Source organism: Cotesia glomerata, linkage group LG4 (assembly GCF_020080835.1).
Source record: "Cotesia glomerata isolate CgM1 linkage group LG4, MPM_Cglom_v2.3, whole genome shotgun sequence".
NCBI lineage: Eukaryota > Metazoa > Arthropoda > Insecta > Hymenoptera > Braconidae > Cotesia > Cotesia glomerata.
In genome coordinates, this window is record NC_058161.1 from 2,836,051 (window position 1) to 2,862,599 (window position 26,549).

General features: G+C 28.0%; 1 protein-coding gene across 1 annotated transcript in view; it reads right to left on the reverse strand.

The window, feature by feature from the left end:
* The window catches only part of LOC123263743, a 100,940-nt gene extending 78,068 nt beyond the window's left edge, over positions 1-22,872 (reverse strand). Inside the window, exon 1 of the mRNA XM_044726716.1 lies at positions 22,474-22,872. The gene's annotated coding sequence lies outside the window, so the exon portion shown is untranslated. The remainder of the gene's footprint in view (positions 1-22,473) is intronic.
* Between the last annotated feature and the right edge of the window lie 3,677 nt (positions 22,873-26,549).

The following is a 26,549-nucleotide window of genomic DNA, read 5'->3' on the forward strand; positions in this document are numbered from 1 at the left end:
TTTTTTTTTTTTTTTTTTTTTTATTTATTATACTTATCTTGGATGGTATTCATATTAGCAAGCCAAGCAGGTTTTGTTTGTTTATTTCGAGGGTAACAAGGTAAAGATCATTGATATTTTTATTCAATTCTTCGGTTGTTTGTTTTACTGGAGAAAGATTCTTTTTAAAAGTAAGTCATTGGTCAATTGATTCTTTGGTTTTAAATTTTTTATCTTTAAAAAATTAAATGGAACTTTTTGATAAATTTTGTGATTATTTTTTATTGCACGCCTCATAGCGCGAAGCGCGTGAGGTTGTGCTTTATACTCGACTCGTCAAGGTCAAGCAATTTTGTGATCTTTAAATGTCTCTATCACAACCATATTACACTTATACAATAATATAAGTAGATGTACACGGAGAAAACACTTAAATTAAACCATCTTTTACTTTCTAAAATCATTTCATGTAGCTATTTTGAAAAAAAAACGTTTTGAAAAAAATTTTACGTGGACGTCCGGATGTCATCCCATTTTGGATGTACCAATGATTACTCCGAACAAATTGATATTTCAAGACCGGACTTTTTTTATTAGTTTACGAATGCGATGAACTGGGTCCGTATTTCATATCAGTAGCCTAGTTTACGTATTTTTTTTTTTTTAATTGAATTTTTATTAAAATTTATTAAGATATAACCGTACAAAGACAAACGAATTTTTCTTATTTGTCACGTGAAAACTATGGCGCCACTTGATAAAGCTAGATTTTTTTAGACTGCGTGCGCATATAACAAGAAAAAAGGGCGCTGATATTTAAAAAAAAAAAAAAATTACTCTGTAAGAAATTACTTAATTATAATTGTCTTTTTTTTTATCAGTTACACAATTTATTTTTTCTTAAAAAATGAATGAGCGTTATGAGGCGTGCACTTTTGGATTTTCCAAACTTTTTTAAAATAATATTAGAAGAATTGCTTTTTACTTGTACACCTTTCTCGGTTTTTACAAGGCTGATCTCCCATCTTTCTCCTAGCATTTACGCTTTCCTTGCTCTTCTTCTATATTGGACCTCAGCAAGTCCTACCCAACACTTCCTCTGCTTTATATTGCGGCTGTGGAATGACTTGTGCTTTCTGTACCGCATTTGCCCTGAACCTCACTTCTCAGGCTGTTGGAACAGTAACATGGGAAAACCACAGAAAAAACCTATGATAGTACAGTCAGAGCTGGGCTAAGTCTACAGTGATTGATAAGAAACTCTTCTTTATCGACCACTGGAGCATTAGGCCCCTCTCCTAGTATGCAGAGATCCCTCGCGCTAACCAACGCCGACTAGAGTGGTCACCCATTCAAGTTGTTGCTTAAATAGGTGATCACCCAAGTCAGACGTGTGCCGCCCGGCTATCTCTGCCACTTTCAAAGGTTGGAAACGTAACGCACATATTTTTAATTATAATCACTGAAAAATCGTCGTGCGTGCCGGGATCGAACCCGAGTCCCACTCTTTCGAAAAGTGGGCACCGAGCCGACTAGGCTATTGCCAGCCTCTTTTTAAAATATTATTATTATCTATATTATTAAGAGAATAAGAAAAAAATTTTGTGTTCAGGATAGTTATATGATAAAATCGGATTTTTTAGTGAAATTTAGTGTCATTGCAAAGGTCCTGGATACATAATTAAGAAATGACCTTGTATCTTGAGAACTATTGACATTTTTAAAGATATAAGCTCACCCCGACATTATACTCATTGAGACCTTTCATTTGAGTACCGACATCAATTTTTCATATATTTATATATATCATATATATGTATATATGAAAAATATATAAAAATGCATGTGGGTACTCAAATGAAGGCTTTTGATGAGTGTAACATCGGGATGAGCTTATATCTTTAAAAATATCAATAATTAAGAAATGATCTCGTATCTTGTTAACTATTGACATTTTCAAAGATAAGCTCACCTCGACATTACACTCATTGAGACCTTTCATTTGAGTACTCACATCAATTTTTCATATATTTATATATATTATATATATGTATATATGAATATATATCAAAAATTTATGTGGGTACTCAAATGAAAGCTCTTGATGAGTGTAACATCGAGATGAGCTTACATCTTTAAAAATGTCAATAATTAAGAAATGACCTCGTGTCAACTATTGACATTTTTAAAGATATAAGCTCACCCTGACATTATACTCATTGAGACCTTTCATTTGAGTACCCACATCAATTTTTTTATGTATTTATATATATATATATATATATATATATATATATATATATATATATATATATATATATATATATATATGAAAAATATATAAAAATGCATGTGGGTACTCAAATGAAAGCTCTTGATGAGTGTAACATCGGGATGAGTTTATATCTTCAAAAGCTTCAATATTTAAAAAAGTACTGTACAATTCAACAAAAGTCATTATTTAATAAAACAAAATTTTATTATTTATAGTTCATAAGTCACGTAGTGACTGCAAGGTTGCTAGTTATTATTATTTTTATTATTTAATAAAAAAAATATTAATTTTATTTGGCTGTAAATATTTTAGGTCATAGAAATTTTATATTTTTGTGGAAATTTTTTAAGATATGACATACATCCTAAATAATAATTGAAGGTACAAAAAAAATGTATTCAAAAGCACAAATAGATAAAGAATTTAAAAAAACCATAATGATAAATGATAAATGACAAATGAGCTTTGATGAGTCGCTAGATAAAAACAAAACTTGGATCTCAACCTTCCTTATTAACTCATATGTTCATTTATAATTAAAAAATAAACGTAATGCGATCCTAAAACACGTTATCTAGTTACACATACCATTAAAAAAAAAAAAAAATAAATATATTAACGGTTGTGAAGGCAATCCCGTAGATCTATTCCCGGATTGATCATGTCACGATTCCGTCAGAATTGGCATATGCATGATACACGATAGCGCAATTTAACTGCATAGCAAACAAAAATAATATAAAAGTAAGACGATACCTCAGAGTCTGATGACTCGCATGTATTAAGTATTTAGTGTGCGAAGTGCGAGTGAAAAAAATCACCGTAAAGGTCGTTGGTTTCTTTGATAGTGTGTCGCGATTGTACCGAGAATTCGAACCGGTCGGATATATTTTTCCAACTTTTTTATCTTGGACCGGTTGACAGTCTGCACTTCATTGAGGTCACACTGGGTCATTCATTTTTGCGTATTATATTTAGATTTTTATCATTAATCAATTGTAATTTTATCATTATCACTTATTGATGTTAATCTTAAATTGAAGCTTCAGAGCTCCGCAATTCGGAGCGGACTTTTCACGGCTGGAGGAAAAATTGGCCCAAAGTCAGGCTTAAGTGAATGGGCATTGCGATTAAGGCAGACGATGGAGGATAAGAGAAAAAATAATAAGATAAAAAGAAAGAGGTACGGAACCGTTAGCCGATCGAGAGTCTCAACTGGTGGATACGCCCGTATTTTATATCTGTACGGACTTTTAAAGCCGTCTGTAGCTACATCTCCTTTTCCTTCACTCATATTATGTATGTACATACATGTATGTTTAAGTTGTTGTTGGAATTCCGGATTAACGACGACTACTACTCGAAAAAGCGGTCAACGCGATGGTGGTTTTATTAAACGCATGTTTAGTTGAGAATCGCTGATGGTTCAGTTGTGTGTTACGCCATGCCGCTAAAAGTGTGTCAATAGGAGAGCAAATGTCCGAATGCTCCTGATGGACAATTGGGGCCATTCATTTTAATTCATTATTCCTCCTTGCAATCCTATCAACTATGCCCAGTTTTCCTTTGCTGTAATTTGTAATAGATATGTATATATATATAAGCCTGTTATTATAATTACTGGTAATTATTAACGGAATGGTAGTCATTTATATTTTAAAGTCGTTTATGTTCGAGTTAACGCGCTAACTATTCTTTAACATTGTTTACTAGATTTTTTGCTGGTTTAATACTCTAGTTTTTTTTTTTATGGACGTTAAAAGCTTGTTTTATATTAATATTGTGATTTTCTACTCTGTTAAAAATTTTTGTAAATATTTCGAAAAAATTTTAGAAAATCCAAAATTATCTTAATAATTTGTGTCAAAGTTTATGTCAATTTTTTGAACGATTTTCATTTGACTTTTTAAAGGATGAAAGGATTTTTCACTTTAAATAATTTTATAAAAAAGTTTGGAAAATGCAAAAGTGCACGCCTCATAATCTCATTTTCCATCATAAAATTGATTAAAATAAAATACAAAAAACACTTTTAAATCTTTCGCGCCATTGTTCACCCAGAAAAGAAAGGTACTGCGCATGTGTTGTAAACGAACCTTATTTACATAGATATAGATATACAAACGATTAGTGGATTTTTAGTTTATTGCTAATTATAAATAAACTACGTTGAATTAGACCGTGATCTTCGAAAGGACTTAGTTTTAGATAATACTGAAGCGTATAAAAAATAAATGGACTTGATCAGTTAAGTTTTTCGGCAGTTATCGTGATCACGCCAGTTTTCATACATACATTTGACAACCGGACTTCCACGGGATAATTTTTTTAAACATTTTTTAACTTCCCGCTAAGAAAATCTAAGATTTTCAAAAATCGGGAAGTTATTGTTTTCACCAGGTTGTACGAAAATCGAGTTTTCATCGAATCTCGACGTTTCGAGGTCCTAGGAAGCTTCCCTAACTATTCCCGCGATGGTGCCTGTATGTCTGTATGTATGTATGTGTGTGTGAGTGTGTGTGTGGATGTAAGGTATGTAAACCTCTCATAACTTTTGAACGGCTTGACCGATTTGATCGCGGTTGATGCCATTTGAAAGGGCTTAACTAAACTTAGATTTTGAATATACTTTGGAACGATTCGAACCAGTAGATTTTGAGAAATCGCAAAAAAACTACAAAAAAAAATTTTTTCAAAAGTGGTTTTTTTGGAATAACTTTTAAACGGCTTTACCGATCAATTCCAAAAACTAATCAGCTCTTAACATCAAAAAACCACGTCGATCGCCACCAGTCCGGTCAAAATCGGTTGATTCGTTCGTGAGTTATTGTTGACGAAAGAAAACCGAAAAGTGTTTTTTCGGAATTACTCCGAAATTTTTCGCTCTATCAATTTAAACTTGAAGATTCTATATGAAACTTGAAAATATATTATAGAATTTAAAAAACTGCGTCGAATGCCGCCAACCGTGTGAACATCGGTACATTCATTCAAAAGTTATTGCGATTTGAAAATTCAAAAAATAGTGTTTTATCAAATTTTTATCAAACTTTTGAGCTCAAAGAGTTCAAAAGCATACATAAGCTATTTTTTGAGCTCGGAGAGCTCAAAATAATATACAAATTGTATTTATGAGCTCGAAGAGCTCAAAAACGTCATAAGTGCAATTTCAAGCGTTCAGGTATAGAATTGGCGGGAAGTTGCAGGGATGGCCTTCAGGGTCAACCGTTTTCCTATTTTTTTATTTATTTAAAAAGCAAAATGTCTTTTAAAAATGTCCTAAGTGTTGAAACTAGTGTTTTTTTGTGACATTTATGTGTAAATATTGTTCTACAAGTGCGATAGAAAATAAATAGAGACCATTTTAGTTCAAGAAATCGCTTGATTTTTGTAAGTTGAGTGTAGCACAACCTCATCCGCTTCACTTATGAGGCGTGCAATTTATTAAGCTTTCTATAGCACAAAAATATTATTAAATTAAATATTTAATTTAAAAAAATATTGCAATATTGTAAATTTAAAGTCTATTTATTAATTGAAATTATTTACAATTAATTGTGCTTATTTTTGTATACATTTTATTTAAAAATTAGTTTATTATATATTTAATTTAAAAAATGGAATTTTTGTTTAAAAAATCAAACATTTGAAAACTAAATTTGCAAAATAACACCGGCACACAAAAAAAAAAAAGTTGTCTGTACTTGGGACGCGCCACATATATTCCCATGTAATTTGACCCGCTGAACCCGAATTTGAGGTCCGTTTGGCCCCTACACCCTAGGATTTTGAGAAAACTGTAAAAAACCGAAAAAAAACGGGAAAATTGGGGGTTTTGGTGATTGAAAAATTTTTTTAGATTCTAACTATGCATGATTTTCATGTATTTCGATCTGCTTTATACTTATCTGAAGTGTACTCAGACCAGCAGCCATTAAAAGTCTAAGTAAATCCCGAAAAACCCATGAAAATTGCGAAAAAACAAAAATTCCCAATATTGTGATAAAAAAATGTATTGAGCTAAATATATGATGATTTTCATGTAGGTTTATCGACGACATATAAATCTCCAACTTTTATAACTCAGACGTCTCGAAAACATCAAACAAATGTGCAAAAACCCCGAAAATTGGAAAAAATCAAATGTAATATAATAAAAATCGAGTTATTATTCAAAATAAATAAAAAATCATATCATTCGATCTGTGGTGCATAAAAAAGTATTTCGTCTTAAGACTTAAAAATTAATTTTTCGGAAAATATCATCAAAACCCTTTGGATTTGAATTTTAATTCGTTCTCCGCTTATATCTCACCCTTTTATCTTCAAACGTCCTGCATAAAGGGTTTCTCTTTCGTTTCCTCTCTTCTTCGGGTAAATCTCTCTTCAGAGTCCAACAATGATCTACCATCATATTGACATCCACTCATGTTTTGATGGAATGTTTCTTCTCTTTCTTCACTGAAATTACCAAGATTTTCAGGAAAGTGTGAAAGATGAGATTGTAAATAGTGCAATTTTGTATTCACATTCCCTAAAAAATTTCGAGATACTTCCTTAAAACTTCCCCAAGCTGCTCTCTCAATCTTGTGCATCTCATACTCAAGATTAGCATCCTGGAATTGAGTCCGAATTTGGGGTACATAAAAAATTCCTTCTTTCAATTTATTGTCACTTATAGCTGGAAATTTTTCGTCCAAGTACTTAACACAGTTGCCATTTTTATCGAGAGCTTTGACAAAATGCTTCATAAGGTCAAGCTTGATATAAAGTGGTGGCAGCAAGTACTTGTAAGGATTAATGAGAGATTCTCGCATAACGTTGTGAGAACCATGATTCAAATTCTTTCTTGTTGGCCGTTCTTTTCTACTGTAGGGAATTTTCCGATCGTGACTATCCTACAAACATACAAGAAGGGATATATTGTGAACCAGATTGTTGGCTTAACTAGTGTAGCAATTTTCAGATCACCACAAACTTTTCAATGATTTTTGGTCAAATGAGCTACTGGAGTCGGTGCTTTGAGACTTCGCTTAGACAAAGCAATGAAAAACTTTCACTCCTCGTCCTGAAAGTGTTCGGCTTTAACTCATCAATCAAACTTCTTACATCTGAACAGTCCACTAATGAATTTTCGCCGTTTTAAAAATGTTATCAGATTTTTTTTTCCCTATCACGATAAAAATAAGCTGTTGTATTTTTAGTTAATAAATTTTTTTTTCTTTAAGCTGATGTTTCAGGGTTTTCACTTCTAGGAACTTTTTGGGCTCAGAATCGATTTCTTGCTTAAATGCTTGTGCCTGTAACCAGGGCACCTCCACGTGGTGACGGCGGGCAACAGGACCGTCTGGCATAGTCCCTGGGTTAACGGCTTGAATGCCGTCATGGCAGGCACAAGTAATAAGTGTTTTACGATGCAGGGACCCGGAATCCCAGTATCGGCGTCTGGTCAGAGTGAGAAAGCAGGCTCGCAGGCGTCGTCATCAAGTGACTGCAGCTCTTCATTAGTGGGTGACTTGGCTTCTGAAGCGTTTAATATGACAAGAAGTGTCTCTCACATATGTAACAAAAACTCCAATTGCTTCTGTTACATATGTGGAGAATTTGAAGTAACGAAAAGTCGTAGATCTTTTTCAAACAAATTGAAAAATGTCTACGAAACCTGCTTCGGTATCCAGATTACGAACTGGGAAGCAACTTGGGTACCACATTCACTTTGCAATCGGTGTCACACGATGCTTACTCGTTGGGAGCAGACGAAAAGTAAACAGTGCTTGAAATTTTCAAAACCTGTGATTTGGTCTGCACCAACGAGTCAAAACTGCTATTTTTGCACGACGGAAGTTTCAGGTTTTTCTTCGACAACCAAACATAAAATTCAATATGCCAACGTAACATCAGTTGTGCCAGCAGAAAAAGTTTTGAATGTCGAAGAACCTGCAGCTCCTGAACCAGTGAATGAACATGAAGAGATGGAAGTTGAAGATAACTTTGAAGAAATCGATCCTGAACCCGAAGAGATCCATTCTGAGGATGAAGAATACATCCCGAGTGGTGTTCCTAGAAGTAAAGACCCTGAAGTCTTCGATCAACTTGAATTGAATGACCTTGTACGAGACTTAGGACTATCTAAGGTAAAAGCTGAACATTTAGCCTCAGCTTTAAGGAAAGAAAATTTATTAGCTAAAAATACAACAGCTTATTTTTATCGTGATAGGGAAAAAGAGTTCCGGAAGTATTTTACAAAAGACAGCGAAAATTCATTTGTGTACTGTTCAGATGTAAAAGGACTGATCGATGAGTTGAAGCCAAACACTTACAAAGACGAAGAATGGAGGCTTTTTATTGACTCCTCTAGGCGAAGTCTTAAAGCTGTGCTTCTTCATAATGGAAACTTATTGGCACCGATTCCAGTAGCTCATTCGACTAAACTAAAGGAGACTTATGACAATTTACAGGTTGTATTAGATAAAATAAACTATTCAGAACATCAATGGAAGGTTTGTGGTGATCTGAAAATTGCAACAATATTGCTAGGCCAACAATCAGGGTTCACAAAGTACCCCTGCTTCTTATGTTTGTGGGATAGCCGAGACCGAAAGAATCATTACATTCAAAAGAATGGCCAACAAGAACAAATTTGAATCCTGGTTCTCACAATGTTACGCGACAATCTCTAATTGATCCTTCCAAGTACTTGCTGCCCCCACTTCATATCAAGATTGGCCTTATGAAGCAATTTGTCAAAAGCTCTGGATAAAGATGGAAACTGTTTTAAGTACTTGGGCGAAAAATTTCCAGCTATAAGTGACGCTAAATTAAAAGAAGGAATTTTTGATGGACCCCAAATTCGGACTCTATTCCAGGATGCTAATCTTGAATATGAGATGAACGAGATTGAGAGAGCAGCTTGGGGAAGTTTTAAGGAAGTATCACAGCAATTTTAGGGAATACGAAAAGTGATAACTACGCAACTTTAGTTGACGAGTTGTTATACAACTATAATACTTTAGGTTGCTTAATGAATACAAAATTGCACTATTTACATTCTCATCTTTCACACTTTCCTGAAAATCTTGGTGATTTTAGTGAAGAGCAGCAGTGAGAGATTCCATCAAGACATTAGTGTGATGGAAAAACGATATCAAGGAACGTGGGATGTAAATATGATGGCAGATCATTGTTGGACTCTGAAGAGAGATTTACCCGAAGAAGAGAGGAAACGAAAGAGAAACCCTTTATGCAGGACGTTTGAAGATAAAAGGGTGAGATATAAGCGGAGAACGAATTAAAATTCAAATCCAAAGGGTTTTGATGATATTTTCCGAAAAAATTAATTTTTAAGTCTTAGGACGAAATACTTTTTTATGCACCACAGATCGAATGATATGATTTTTTATTTATTTTGAATAATAACTCGATTTTTATTATATTACATTTGATTTTTTCCAATTTTCGGGGTTTTTGCACATTTGTTTGATGTTTTCGAGACGTCTGAGTTATAAAAGTTGGAGATTTATATGTCGTCGATAAACCTACATGAAAATCATCATATATTTAGCTCAATACATTTTTTTTATCACAATATTGGGAATTTTTTGTTTTTTTTCGCAATTTTCATGGGTTTTTCGGGATTTACTTAGACTTTTAATGGCTGCTGGTCTGAGTACACTTCAGATAAGTATAAAGCAGATCGAAATACATGAAAATCATGCATAGTTAGAATCTAAAAAATTTTTCAATCACCAAAACCCCCAATTTTCCCTGTTTTTTCGGTTTTTTACAGTTTTCTCAAAATCCTAGGGTGTAGGGGCCAAACGGACCTCAAATTCGGGTTCAGCGGGTCAAATTACATGGGAATATATGTGGCGCGTCCCAAGTACAGACAACTTTTTTTTTTTTGTGTGCCGGTGTAATCAATAAAATTAGAAACTTTTATAATTTAAAAATACAGAAAATTTTTTTAATAAATTTATCACTAGACATTACTGCTTTTTTATTTTTAACCGTGTAATTTTAACGAGTTATTTAATCGGACAGTGCGATAGTGAAATATTGCTTTTCCGGGAGAAAAAAAAATTATTACGCTTGTTACTTTTACTGTAAAAATAACTTTTTTTTAATTTTATGATTCTAAATACCTTAAGAAAAAAAAATTAATGTGTTGATTCAGACGAAAGTTTAAAATCACTAGAGATTTATATAATTTCTCTGTTACATTATTTTTTTTTATTATCCATAAATAAGGCGATAAAATTTTTTTCTAGTTCAAAAAATTTACTTTATCTTTTGTTTCTTGTTTGTATTTAAAAAAGAGTAGTTACTTCAAATATTAAAACTTAGATAAAAATTTTTTAACGAGTATATTTGACAATAAAAAAAAATTTCCATAAATTTAGATAAAAAAATTTATTTTAAATTTTTTAAAATAATTTATTTTAAATTTTTTAAAATAATTTATTTAAAAATTTTTAAAATAATTTAAATATTCTTTAAAAAAAAACTCAATTTTTTTTTGTACTAAAATTTCCAGGTCAAAAACAAAAATTATTCAAAATATTATTCTCTGTTCTCTGTCCATCGTAATTCTTACTCCTTAATGGCCCGAATCTTCCCGTAGCGTGTTTAGTTCCCGCTCGTTCCGCAAAAAGTTGTAAAAAAAAAAAAAAATGAAACAAAAAGCCAGTACAGGTGAGGAAGACGATGTCTCGTCAGATAATGATGATGATGATGATGTGACTACTCGTGACTGGTGTTATTTGAACCTTCGGACAAGTGACCTTAAGCAGACGAGAGTGGAAACTACTCACTCATCTTGTCTATTATTACGCTAACTTATAACTTATAAGTTGTAACGAGGATTGTTGTTATTTTTCTCTTTTCCTTCACAGTATACTCTTATCCAGATGAGAGTTTAGTTGTAACTCATATCAGGCTGTACCACTATGTTCATCTACGTGCACTTACATATTCATAAATACATAAGCATACACTGTTATGTTTTGTGTTACATTACATTATATTACACCAGTATAAATGTACTCACCGGAGTCCGGAGTACAAAAGGTTACTGGGTTTCAGCTTGCGTAAATTTCTTTCTCTTACGAATTATATCTATATGGCAATTCATCTCACTGTTTTTAACAACTTGCGGTAAATATCAAGGCCACGAATATTCGATTCGCCATAAAGTTAAATTAAATTTCTAATTTTTATTTCTTTTATTTAAAAGATTATTTTGTAAAATATTGCAATTAAAAAAAAATTTTTTTTAATCAATTATTTATTTCTATATTTAAAATTTTATATAAAAAAAATTTTTTGATTATTGAATTAAATTTATTAAATGAATTCAAACCACAAAAAATTTTTTTTTTGAAATTTAAATATCTTCCAACTTTTAACTCAAAATTCTATTCAAAGGATAAGAATTACACAAAAAGTGATAAAGACCTTAATTATAAAAAATTAAATTATAAAAATCAAAAAAGATCCAAGTACCCTCCTAGAGTAAAGAATGTCTATAAAAAAATAATACGTAGAAATACTTTTGTTATGCATCTTAAAATTAATTTTTAAATTAATTAATAACATTTTTGAGGAAATTTCCGATAAATTTACTCATTAAATAATTATTAACATTTAATTGACTAATAAAAAATGAAGCACTCTGAATTACCGGTATACACTTGACAACACCGCAAGAGTTCCCTAACCTTAAAATTTATTTATGTTTACTGTCTAACTAAAATGACTAAGATCTTCTGGCATTTAAATATCCGCGGTTGCTTATGCGCCGAGTAACTGCGCAAGCGGTGTTGCCAAGTCAAATATAAGACTTTAAAGAACGCAAGTTCCGAGTGATTTTCCATAAAAAATATAAAATATCTCCGTAATATGTTCGGAAAGCTACTTTTTTTATTGTTTTAATCGAAAGCTTATTATTTTTTCAATCAAATTCAATGAAAATAAAATTTTTTTCAAATCGTTAATCGCATTAAATTCTTAACCAAATACACGGCTGGTGGAATCTCCATTTCACATGTAAAAATTACAATTTTCAAACCTAATTATTTAATTAAACATACCGGAAACCTATTTTTGAATTTTTTTCAATTATTAGGCTACGTAGATTGAATTTACAAATTTTCAGGAAGTTTTAAAAATTTTATTACTTCGCGTGGATCTCCTTAAGAAATTTTATAAATAGAATTTTGTAATTTTTTTTTAAATGAATTTATTTTTAAATAAATTAAATTTCTAAATAATATTTTAGACACTAATTCATTCAAAAGAAAAATTCAAAAAACCATTTAAATGTCTTTTAACTTCAATATTTTTTTAAAATTAATAATAAAGAAATGAAATTTTGAGTTTCTAAAATAATGGTGTGACAACCAATCATTTAATTACAAACATTACCTCTTAATATTATTAATAATTTATACTAAACATTTGTATTGATGTGTAATCCAGCAAAACTTATCGCAATAGTCTTTTTAAATAATTATATCCTTTACTCTACATCCTTTTACTTTGGATGGATCTCCTTAATTTAAGAAGTCTTAAATAAAAAAAAAAAATTTTTTCTTCATAATTTTAAATATCTCAACTTTTAACTTTTGACTCAAAATTCTATTCAAAGGTTAAAAATTACACAAAAAAATTTCCTATGACCTTTTTTTACAGAAAATTAAATTTTCTACAAAATTTTTCCGTATCTCCAATAATTTATTCAAAATTTAAATTCCAATTAATCTCTAATAAAAATCGCTTAAACATTTTTTATAAAATTTTCCAACAAAATAAATAAATCCAAGATGGCGTGACTTCCTCCTTGATTCTCGATCTAGCCATCTTGGTCTTAAAGAAATTTTCTTCCTCCGCTTTAAACTCATCTTCGCTCGGGTTTACTCGTTCTGCGAAACGTTTCTCGCTTCCTGCATCGCCACTAAAGTGTATTACGTTTTCTTTTTTTTTCGACTTTGTTTTATTGCCATTTTTTTTTTTTTTTTAGCGATCCTTGATAAGATCAAGAATCTGCACTATCTCTATAAATTCCAGCAACCTTATCTTTATATCTTTTTTATAACAAAAATAATAATTAATCCTGATATTTAAATATCTCAATAAATTTAATAGATCTGAGTAAACATTTTACAGCCTTTAAACTTTATTATTACTTAACTTTATTTAATTAAACATTTTTAATAATCATAATTATTATTATAACTATAATTTCAACTTAAACCGTCGCTAAAAATTATAAAGGGGTAATTTCATTTATTTTATAATCATTTTTTAGTAATAAAGTCGGAAATAAAATTTAAGTGTCGTATAAAATTCTGTACCTCCGACATTTGTTATTTCGTTACAAACTTTTTGTATTTTGTATTAAGGTCTGTTTTCAATAGGGGTCTACTTCTATTCTCTGTCATTAATTCTCCGGTAATGATAGGGTCATTTTTTGCTGCATGGCCAGCTCTTATTATCTCTATCTTGTATATATATTGTGTTATACATATACATACTGGGGCAGAGAAACGAGAGGATCCACTGTTTAGTTGTATTCTGGATACCCCGATCCTTGTATTAACTTAGAGTCAAGTCAAATTCGGTGCTTTTAGAATCAAGAGACTGACTAAATAAAAGTAAACTGGTTTTCACGGGCCCTGCGGCTGGATTTAACTAGCCGGTATTTTTATTATCATCTTAGTCAGGACAAAGAATTTTCGAGACAAAGAGTATCCAGATAAAGGATATAGTAATGTAAATAAATGTAAATATTTGGAAATAAAGAAGAATTTAATGCAAAGCTTGAAATTTTTTTTTTTGATAATCAGAAAATTTCTTGATTTTTTATTATATTTATTAAACTATAAGTAAGTTCTTTTTTTTAAAAGGAAAATTTTAGTTGCTTTTTCCTTTATTTTTTTTTATACAAATCTTTATTAAGAGAATAAGAAAAAATTTTGTTTCCAGGATAGTCATGATAAAATCGGTTTTTTTTAGTGAAATTTAGTGTCATTACAAAGGTCTTAACTTGAATTTGTGCTTTTTCAAGGTTACGTTTCATTCTCACCGATAGTCAATTTATTATGATAAATATTTAGGCTGCATTCGAAAATGCTATAATTCTAGATACATAATTAAGAAACGACCTTGTTTCTTGTGAACTATTGACATTTTTAATGATATGAGCTCATCCCGACATTACACTAATCGAGACCTTTCATTTGAGTACCCACATCAATTTTTCATATATTTATATATATTACATATATTTATATATGAATATATGAAAAATATATGAAAAGTGCATGTGGGTACTCAAATGAAAGCTCTTGATAAGTGTAACATTAGGATGAGCTTATAACTTTAAAAATATCAATAATTAAGAAATGACCTCGTATCTTGTCAACTATTGACATTTTTGAAGATATAAGCTGACCCCGACATTACACTCATCGAGATTTTTCATTTGAGTACCCACATCAATTTTTTCATATATATATATATATATATATATATATATATATATATATATATATATATATATATATATATATGTATATATGAAAAATATTTAAAAATGCATGTGGGTACTCAAATGAAAACTCTTGATAAGTGTAACATCAGGATGAGCTTACATCTTCAAAAATATCAATAGTTAGAAAATGACCTCGTATCTTGTCAGCTACTGACATTTTTAAAGATATAAGCTCACTCCGACATTACACTCATCGAGACCTTTCATTTGAGTACCCACATCAATTTTTCATATATTTATATATATTATATATATGTATATATGAAAAATATATCAAAATGTATGTGGGTACTCAAATGAAAGCTCTTGATGAGTGTAACATCGGGATGAGCTTATATCGTTAAAAACATCATTAGTTAACAAAATGCAACAGTCATTCCTTAATTCTTAACAATTTCGTAATTATAAGTCCATTCTGATGTTACACTCATCGAGACCTTTCATTTGATTACCCACATGCACTTTTCATATATTTTATAAATATCATATATATAAAATATATGAAAAATGCAAGTAGGTACTCAAATGAAAACTCTTGATGAGTGTAACATCGGGATGAGCTTATATCTTTAAAAACGTCAATATTTGAGAAAGTGCAGTGCAATTTAACAAAAATCATTATTTAATAAATTTAAATTTTGATTATTAATAGTTCATAAGTCACAGCAGTCACATAGTGACTGCAAGGTTGTCAGTATTTATTATGTAAGACTTAATTTAATGAAATTTTTATTTGGAAAATAGATTTTTACTTTCCTAATTTCACTCTCGTTAAGTATTAAAAATAAATTTCACGGATTTTTTATTAAAAAATTGAAAAATCTTGTACTTAAACTAGACATTCAAATTACCAATAAGTAAATTGAAGCACTAAATAAAACATTTCCTCACAATAAAATAATCTAACAATTAAATCCTTAAAAAATAAATTTATCTCTAAAATATTATATCTCAAAATTAATTTTTAAGGATCAATTCTGTGTCTTGCAAATAATTACCCAAAAAAAAAGAGTAATAAAACTTCAAGACAAAATTTAAAGCTTCGTGTATAATAAAATTTTTTCACATTGAACATTCCGAGATCCCTTTCTATCACGTTCATTTTCTTCTCTTGCACGTATAATAATTCAGGCTGTTATTCAGACCAAGGCAAAATGAAGACAAAGGACATAAATGCATGGATATTTTATTTTATATTACAGCAATATATATACATATAAGTATATATGACTTGAATTACTATTACTATTACTATTGCTATTTACTTTCTACGAAACAATCTAATCATCTAGTATTCGTTGATGCTTTCACGATTGTCTTCGGTTCCCATGCTCCTGACTTTTCTGCCTTGCATTTTAGATAGTATTCTTTGCGCTTGGCCTTCACGCAATTACAACTAAAAATACATTTTTATTTTTATATTAATTATTATTGTTCAAAGTTATTAAAGCCGTGAATCCACCATAAAAATACTACAATAGAAAAAAAAGTAGCACTTTCGATAATTATTGATCCTTTTAACAGCAACCACAAAATTTAAAAATTAAAAATTTCTTCAAATAATTCGAGAGTAATTTCGCGAAAATAAAAGTAAGCACGACACAATATATAAAAGTAAAGCCGAGCTGAATTTTCTGAGGCGTCCAACCAGCGAAATCGTCCAATTACATTGCGTGCATCTCTTTTATGTGTAAGAACGGCGAAAGTGGTTCCACGCGAATAAAATCCATTTCACAGCGGTATCAAACCACAATATGATACAAAGCCAAATTATACCTCCAATAATTTAACAACAATAATAATAATTATAAACCGTGATGAATTTTTATATTTTCTTACTCTCTATTGCTTATAATAAAAATTAAATTGATATTTATTTTTTTATTCCGTCAAAATATCATCTTCATTTTTTTATAAACTTTTTTTTAAGTGTAAAAATTTTTTAAATAAAAAATTCAAAGTTTATATTTTATTTTTAAATCCCCAAATTTTTTTTTACACTGATAGAAGGAATTATTAACTATTAATAATTTAATTTATTTGAAGACAATTATTTAATTTGTTTAATTTTAATAAATATTTTTTAACATTGAATAAATATTTTTTTCGGAGGAAAGTACATTTATTAATAGTTAATAAGTATTTATTAATAGTTAACAAATATTTATTAACAGTTAATAAATATTTTGTTGAGTGAATTTGGTTATAAACAAAAATCATCTTTATAAATTATTTGCATTAATTATATTACATTATAATAACGTTTATTGTAAAATACCAAATTCTATCACAGCTCATAATTATCTTTTATATTTTTAAATATTAAAAACGTTAATTTATTTAGTGAATTGAATTATTATCATGTATTCCAGCTATAGGGTAATAAAAAGTGTCAAAAGAAAATTGCTATTTTTGCTTTTTATTTTAAATAAATATTTGTTAACAATTAACAAATATTCGTTAACCATTAATAAATATTCATTAACAGTTAATAAATTGTACTTAATAAATTACTTATTAACTGTTAATAAATATTTGTTAACTGTTAACAAATCGCATTTAATAAATAATTTATTAACTGTTAATAAATATTTATTAAATCCTATGATGTTAAAAAATCATTCATTAAAAGTTAATAAAGCTTGTTAAATATAAACAAATCCTTATATCAGTGTACACTGATAAAAGGATTTATTAACTATCAATAATTTAATTTATTTAAAGACAATTATTTAATTTGTTTAATTTTAATAAATATTTTTTAACATTCAATAAATATTCATTTGGGAGGAAAGTACATTTATTAATAGTTAATAAGTATTTTGTTGAGTGATTTTGTTTCGCTTGCAATGTCATATGATATGAAGATTGCTTATAAACAAAAATCATCTTTACAAATCATTTTTATTAATTATATTACATTATAATAACGTTTATTGTAACATACTAAATTCTACCACAGCTCATAATTATTTTTCATATTTTTAAATATTAAAAACATTAATTTATTTAGTGAATTGAATTATTATCATGTATTCCAGCTATAGGGTAATAAAAAGTGTCAAAAGAAAATTGCTATTTTTGCTTTTTATTTTAAATAAATATTTGTTAACAATTAACAAATATTCGTTAACCATTAATAAATATTCATTAAGAGTTAATAAATTGTACTTATTGAATTACTTATTAACTGTTAATAAATATTTGTAAACTGTTAACAAATATTTATTAACATTTAATAAATCATATTTAATAAATAATTTATTAACTGTTAATAAATATTTATTAAATCCTATGATGTTAAAAATCATATATTAACAGTTAACAAAGCTTATTAAATATAAAAAAATCCTTCTATCAGTGTATAAAAAACAATTTTTTATTTAAATTAATTAATACTAAAAAAAAATTTTTGTTTATACTAAAAATGCACGAATAAAAACAAATATTTAGTTCATACTTGTCACATTAAAAAAAAATTCTCCATATATGTTCACGTACACGTACTTGGTATTTTTTTACAACTTGGAATTGAGATAAAGAACCACAGAAGTGTCGGTAGAAACGCGATAGGTTAAAAAAAGGGAATGATACTTATACTGTTTTATTATTCATACTATAAAATATAAAAGCGCATAAGGATGACTTGTAAGCAAATATGCTAAAAAAATAATTTAAATAAATAAATGTAATATAAAGGGATAAGGTGAAACTTAGCTGAGGTTTATCAGTATCTGGGACCACAACGTCTTCCATTTCGTCACCACAAATACTTAACTTCCTCTTCTTTCATTAGTTTTTATCTCAAATAAAACTCTTTGCCTGTGGTCGTCGGTACCTTGGCTCAAAGCTTCTTCGTTTTATTTAAATTATTCAAGCAACTTCGTTATTAAATAATAATTAATTATAATTCATAATTATCAATTGATCATGCTTCATCGATTATTAATATCCGATTATATTATCTCATTTGTATAATTAATTGTTGACAGTACTTCAAATTTATTAACAAAATTTTAATAGAAAAACAAAGCGATAAATATTTATTTTATTAATATTTATATTTATTCGTTGCCAATTACAGATATTTTATTTACGTAATTGTTGAATAAGACAGTAACAATTTTTTATTATTACTGCTGTATTTATTTAACAATTATTAAATATACTATTTTATTACCGACTATAACAGATTTTATGCTCTATTGATTAGCGAGCGTTCCGTTCCAATAAGTTGTAAATTTAATGTTTAGATATATATTTAGATCGTTTTGTTTAGAAATCAAATTGTTTTTGAGTGCTTGAAGTTTATCGTAAATTGTGTTTTAGTTCGTGGGAAAAATTACTTTATAAAAAAAAACGTTTTACATTTTTATAATCAAATAATAGATGAAAATTAACAATTTTCGGCTAACAGCCGACATCTAAAAATTTTGTAAATTTTTTTTATGAAAAAAATGATTACAAAAAAAATAGAAAAAAAATATTTTTTTGTTCTAATTAAATTATTAAAAAAAAAATCAAAAAATTAAAAACCTCGGCTAACTTTACTTTTATAAATAATAAAAAATTCTTTTGTATTAATACTCGTTTGATTTTTATCTTTAAAAATTCATAAAAATAGCTTATAATATTAAAAAAAATTTTTTGTTGTTTTTAAATTTCGCGCGCTTTCGTAACACCATCTATGTACGTCATTTTCCGTATTACCAACATTGAAAACAGACAAATAATTACAAATATCTCATTTTAAAGCTAGTTTCTTCATTAATTAATTAAAAAAAATTTTCCTAATAACTAATAGAAAATTTTTTTATTTAAAAATTAAACATCATACTCTGAATTTTTAAAGAAAAAATTCACAAAAATAGCTTGTAATATTAAAAAAAAAAATTTTGCGGCATTCAAATTTCGCGCGCTTATGTGGCGCCCTCTTTGTACGTCATTTCCCGTATTACCAACATTAAAAACAGATAAATAAATATAAAAACTTCATTTTAGAGTTAGTTTCTTGATAAATTGATTAAAAAAATTTTTTTTAATTATAAAATAGAAGATTTTTACTATTTAAAAATTTAACAATATACTCTGTTGAAATTTCTAAAGAAAAATTAGAAAAAAATTCATAAAAATAGCTTGTAATAGTAAAAAAAAATTTTTGTGGTATTCAAATTTCGCGCGCGCATGTGGCGCTCTCTATGTACGTCATTTCCCGCATTACCAACATTAAAAACAGATAAATAACTATAAAACCTTCATTTTAACGCCAATTTCTTGATTAATTATTTTAAAAATAAATTTTATTGTTAAAAATTGAGATTTATAATTAAAATACTTAAATTAAAAAAAAATCTTTTAATTTTTGTAATTAAACATGATATTTTGTCGGAAAAAAAAATATTAATTGGGACGATTTGTAAACCACATGATATTTGTTTTAAAATTGTATTAGATTTAAATCTACACCGAGAGTAAGAATAATATAAAAGGTTAGAAGATTGAGAAGTTAAAACTTGTAACATTTCGCGATTTGACTTTCCTTATAATTTTTTTACGGAATATTCTCATTAGTAAACTTGCTGGCTTTACATTTTTGATGAAACGATTACTTGACATTTAAATTAGTCGCAGTATAACAATAAAAATAATAATAATAATAATATACACATTAGTAATAAGAAAAATTCCTTCGTAAAAAAATAATTGCCTGGAAATTGATATTTAAATTGAAAAAAATTAAAGTAGAAAGCTAATAAAGGACTGAAAAAAAAATGTAACGTAGGTTTGAAAATTAAAATAAATAAAATAAATTCAAGAGCATTATCGAGGGGTTAATTATCACAGGGTCGTGTACGTGATAACGATAAATTAGATTTTAGCCGGACCGTTAGATTCTAAGAGAGATGTTTAATGGAACGCGAGCGGGTAAATGTTCCGTGGCGCAGGAAAGGCGGCCACCTGTTTAGTTCTGACCGTTCAAAACTCTCCTGGTCTGCAGTTTATTTTTTATTCAAGCAATATGTCGATCGTGTTAAATCGTACGCAAATATTCAAACAGAAATAATAATAAAAGGTCGTTGCGGATCTTGGGTACTTGTAAACATTTTCTAATCGTAAATATAATAAAGGATCGAGAATTTTTCCACGTGAAAAGATTTTTTTGCAGCCATCCGTGAATTTTAATTTAATATTCTTCCAGGTTAGATTTTATTAGATGTAATTTTTACACTGTAAAATATTTCAATTCAATTAAATTTATATTTTTTATAAATATCTGGAGCAGATATTATCCAATGTTTTAAAATAAATTAAATTTAATTACGAAAGTTATTCTCTTTGTACCTGAAGAACGGCCTTGTGCGTTCGCCACCTGTTTCGGTATTTTTTTATTTTTTATTTTTTATGAGGGGCTTTTTGCACACGGGGTTCTATTTTTAGACGCCTTAACAGTTTCTCGGGAGTTAAGTTTGTATTGATTGATTAATTAAAAGGTTTGTATATTTTATATGCAGATGTGGAACAGCTCCCGCGAGAAATCGAAAGCCCACGAAAGAGTTTAATTGCGGAATCGGTAACGTTTTCGTAATCTTTCCCTGGTATAAGCAGACAGATATCGTCTACAGCTTTACTTGTATCAGTTTTATTCGGAGTTTACTTAATATACTCACTCGTAATCCTTGGACATGGACATGGATAAAATTTCTGAGTAGTATGGGCCTTAACCCAATAAAAAAACGCAACTTTTCTCCTCATTTTCATATTCAATATTGAAAACTTTTTCATCATTCGATGTTTAATGTAATTAATTAAGTATGTCATGGGTTTTTAATTGGAAAAAATTTTTTTACTTGGATTTAGATTAAATATAATTAAAAAAGAAATTTTTTTGAAAAAAAAACTTCAAGTTTCAATTTTTGAAACAATTTTTAAAATCAAATAATTTTGATTTTTTCAGCAAAAAAATTTTTTTTAGAAAAATTTTCCAGTTTTTTTTCTTATAAAAAATAAAAAAAAAATTTTTTTTTACTCAAATTTGAATTAAACAAAAGTGAAAAAAAATTATTGATAAAAAAAAACTGTTTTTTTTACTTAAATTTAGATTAAACAAAATTATTGAAGAGAAAAAATTTTTTTTTTTCAAATTTTTTAAGTTTAAATTATCAAAAAAATTTTTAAATAAAATAATTTTTTTTTAAACAAAATTGAAAAAAAAATTCTTTGGAAAAGAAAAACTTCAAGTTTAAAATTTTGAAACAATTTTAAAATTCAATATTTTTTAAATAATTTTGATTTTTTCCACAAAAAAATTTTTTTATAAAAATTTGCATTTTACTTTCACAAAAAAATGAATTTTTTTACCAAAATTTGAATTAAATAAAAGTAAAAAAAAATTATTGATAGCAAAAAATGTTTTTTTACTTAAATTTGGATTAAAATTATTAATGGAAAAAAAAAATTTTTTTTCCAATTATTTAAGTTTAAATTATCAAAACAATTTTTAAATAAAATAATTTTTTTTTCCTACAGAAAATTTTACAAATTAAAAATTTTTTTCACTTTAATAATAAATTCCAAATCTGAATAAAATTAATCGGTTAATAAATAAATCATAGAATTTTAATTATAAATAATGAATTAAAAAATATTTTTTATAATGCACTCTACTCACCTTTATCAGACTTTCTACTCCATCAGAAGTATCCAGAATTTCACTTGACACTTTTTTATTTATTTACTATAAATATTTATTATTTTTTTATTTACATTCATATAAATTCCATAGATTATTAATAAAAATAATTATTCCATTAAAAAATCACATATAACAGAGGTAATTTTTATAAAAAAAATTCACAAACACTCCTCACACCTTTCACAGCACGAAATTTGTCAATTTTTAACCGGAAATTTGGCACTACATTTTTCGTGTTTTTAATTTAATTAATTAAAAAATAATTTTTTTTAATTTAACAATAACTCGGAAGAGTAAATCTAAAAAAAGTGTCAGTACCCTGGGGTACAAATATCGAGAACCATCCGAGTCGAGCGCTGTCGACAAAGTGAGAGGTCTAGCGGCACTCGTGAGTGCGCCAGTGACGTCACCAGCTGACTCCTCTCTTTCTTGTGCTTCTACCCAGGTAAAGTACAAGTACAAGAAATTTATATACGTATACATCTAGTGTGATATATATATATATATATTTATATACATAGAGATATTATATCTTGTATGATCGTATGAAAAAAACTCCTTTTGCAAGAAGGTGTCCAACCTCCGCCAGCAATTCTCTACTTTATTTTATATTACATTTTATAGTGACATTTTTATAAATTAATTAATAAATTTTTATAATTAATATATTTAATTCAATGGTTAGATAATTTATTAGAAGTCAAATTTTAGATTTGAATTTCGCGGGTTGTAAGATTCAAATTTTTGAAATTTAAATTAAATTTAATATAAAATTTTAAATATTTTGAAAGATTAAAAATTAAGAAATTGTTAATTATGATTAAATTTCAAAATTTTGAGGTCCTAATAAATCATTTTGATTTTTAATCGAAACTTTGCAGTCACTACGTGACTGCAGTAACCTGTGAACTGTAAATAAAAAAAATTTTGCTTTATTAAATAATGACTTTTGTTAAATTGCATTGTACTTTCTTAAATATTGATGTTTTTGAAGATATAAGCTTATCCCGATGTTACACTCATCAAGAGCTTTCATTTGAGTACCCACATGCATTTTTCATATATTTTATATATTTTATGTATATGATATTTATAAAATATATGAAAAGTGCATGTGAGTACTCAAATGAAAGGTCTCGAGGAGGGTAACATCAGAATGGACTTATATTTATGAAAATGTTAAAAATTAAGGAATGACTGTTGCATTTTGTTAACCAATGATGTTTTTAACGATATAAGCTCATTCTGATGTTACACTCATGAAGAGCTTTCATTTGAGTACCCACATGCATTTTGATATATTTTTCATATATACATATATATAATATACATAAATATATGAAAAAATTGATGTGGGTACTCAAATGAAAGGTCTCGATGAGTGTAACATCGGGATGAGCTTATATCTTTAAAAATGTCAGTAGTTGACAAAATACAAGGTCATTTCTTAATTATTGATATTTTGAAAGATATAAGCTCATCCCGATGTTACACTCATCAAGAGCTTTCATTTGAGTACCCACATGCATTTTGATATATTTTTCATATATACATATATATAATATATATATATATATATATATATATATATATATATATATATATATATATATATATATATAAATATATGAAAAAATTGATGTGGGTACACAAATGAAAGGTCTCGATGAGTGTAATGTCAAAGTGAACTTATATCTTTAAACATGTCAATAGTTCTCAAGATACAAGGTCATTTCTTAATTATGTGTCTAGACATGGAGCATTTTCGAATGCTGCCTAAATACTTATAATAAATCGAACATGGTTGAGAATGATATGAAACCTTGAAAAGGCACAAATTCAAATTGAGACCTTTGCAATTACACTAAATTTCACTAAAAAAAACCGATTTTATCCTATGAATATCCTGGACACAACATTCTCTTAATAATATAGATTATAAAAACATCAATATTTGTCTGTATATAAATTTTTCTTCAATTTCAAAAATATTAAAAAAACAAAAACCAAAAAAAAAACATTTCTTTTTTATATAACTTTCAAAATTTTCAACCAACTACCTCAAAACCTTGTATTGACTTTTTGCACTTGATAATTTGCGCTTAATGCCGTCAAAAAAGTCAAAATTAAAAGACGTCTTTAAAAAATGTCTCAATTCTAAATTATAAAAAAAAACAAAATTATTCTAAAACAATTTTTAGCTGAAAAATAAGCTAATTAATAAATTTTTAACCGTTTTTTAATTTAATTGCTTAAAAATTAAAATGTTCAAATTTTTCATCATTTAAATTTCGCGCGCTTACTCCTGCGCCATCTATGTACGTCATTTCCCGTATTACCAACCTTTAAAATAGAAAAAACATTATTTTATCGCAAAATACTTGACTAATCATTCCCGAAATCACTTATAAAATTAAAAATACAATATTATAACTAAAATAATTGAAAATGTAACCTTAAAAATTTAAGCTCGAGTATTTCAAATGATAAAATGATTAGTTTGCTTAATAAGAATCACAGAAATAAGTGGAATAATGATAAGAAAAAATGATAATAATTATTTGAAGCAAAATTGAATTAAAATGAAATAATAAAATAATTATTATAAAAGAGTTAGATTGTTTACAATTAGATTGACTAATTTAAGAAGGAATTTTCCTGGTATGTAATTCTTACATCTGAGTGGTGTTGCTGCACGAGCCTCTGGTGTATATAAATATACAACCGTATATAAATGATCCGAGTTCCTCCATAAAGACGGAGGAGAGTCGCGTATCGTATTATATCGCGTACAGAGAACACTTTCACGTGGAGGCTGCGCCAGTAAATATCATGGCCATATTTTCTATCCGCCTCCTCCTACTCCTCATCTCAGTACTCAACTTCTTCTTACTCTCTAGCTTCTTTCATTTAATTTGTTTCATTCCCTTCTATTCGTTTTGCGAGTAGAGCATTCTATACAATATATCTAGGATCTTATCCCAGCTAAAAATAAACACACTCATTACAAATAACAACAAATCATCAGCGTTATTGTAAAGTCAACAGTCAATTATTCTTCTCTTTTTTTTCCTTAAAGAATGTCGGGTAAATTAATAAAAGGATCAAAACCTGGATGAGCCTCTAGGAGTCTATTCTTTTCCACAATTCTGAATTTAACGAATACATTATCATATTTTTAATATTGTGAGGACAATACGGATAATATATCGTTTCGCCTTACGGCGTGTGCCCTGAATAATATTACGAGCGGTAACCTTCAAACTTCTTGACCATCGTACAATCGGTTTTTTTATTTTTGAATGCCTTGTGTCTTTCTTGTTGAATTACATTACTTGTACGCTGTTATATCACTAAAGTTTATTTTGTTTTACTAGCTGGTAGCAAGTCGAAGATGTTACGTGATAACATCTTAAATTATATTTAAAGGTATTTTGAATTCTTGGTAATTTGTTATGTACGCAGTTTGGTCCATAATAATAAAATTTATAGAAATAATATTTTTTCAAACAAATAAATTTTTTTTTCTTAGTCTCAAAAATACACTGAGGAAATGAAATTTATTTTTAAAAAAATGGAGAAATTCATTTCCTCGGACAATAAATTCTAGAAGTCGCAAGACATTTTATTTATTAATAATTTGAGTAAATAAAAAAAAAATTTCTTCAGTATTTTGATAGATTTTATCGATAGTCGATTTATGATGATAAGTATTTAGGCTGCATTCGAAAATTCTCTTAAGATTCATAATTAAGAAATGACCTTGTATTTTGTGAAATATTGAGATTTTTAAAGATGTAAGCTCACTTCGACATTGCACCCATCGAGACCTTTCATTTGAGTACCCACATCAATTTTTCATATATTTATATATATTATATATATGAAAAATATATCAAAAATGCATGTGGGTTAGGGTGGCGCAAAAAAACCGACTATTTTTTTTTTTTAAGTCTCGAGTGAAAAAATGTTAGTTTTTGATGTTTTAAGAACCCTCACCAAAGGACAGCTTAAAAAAAAATTTTTAAGATGTCGCTCCAAATTTTTTTAAA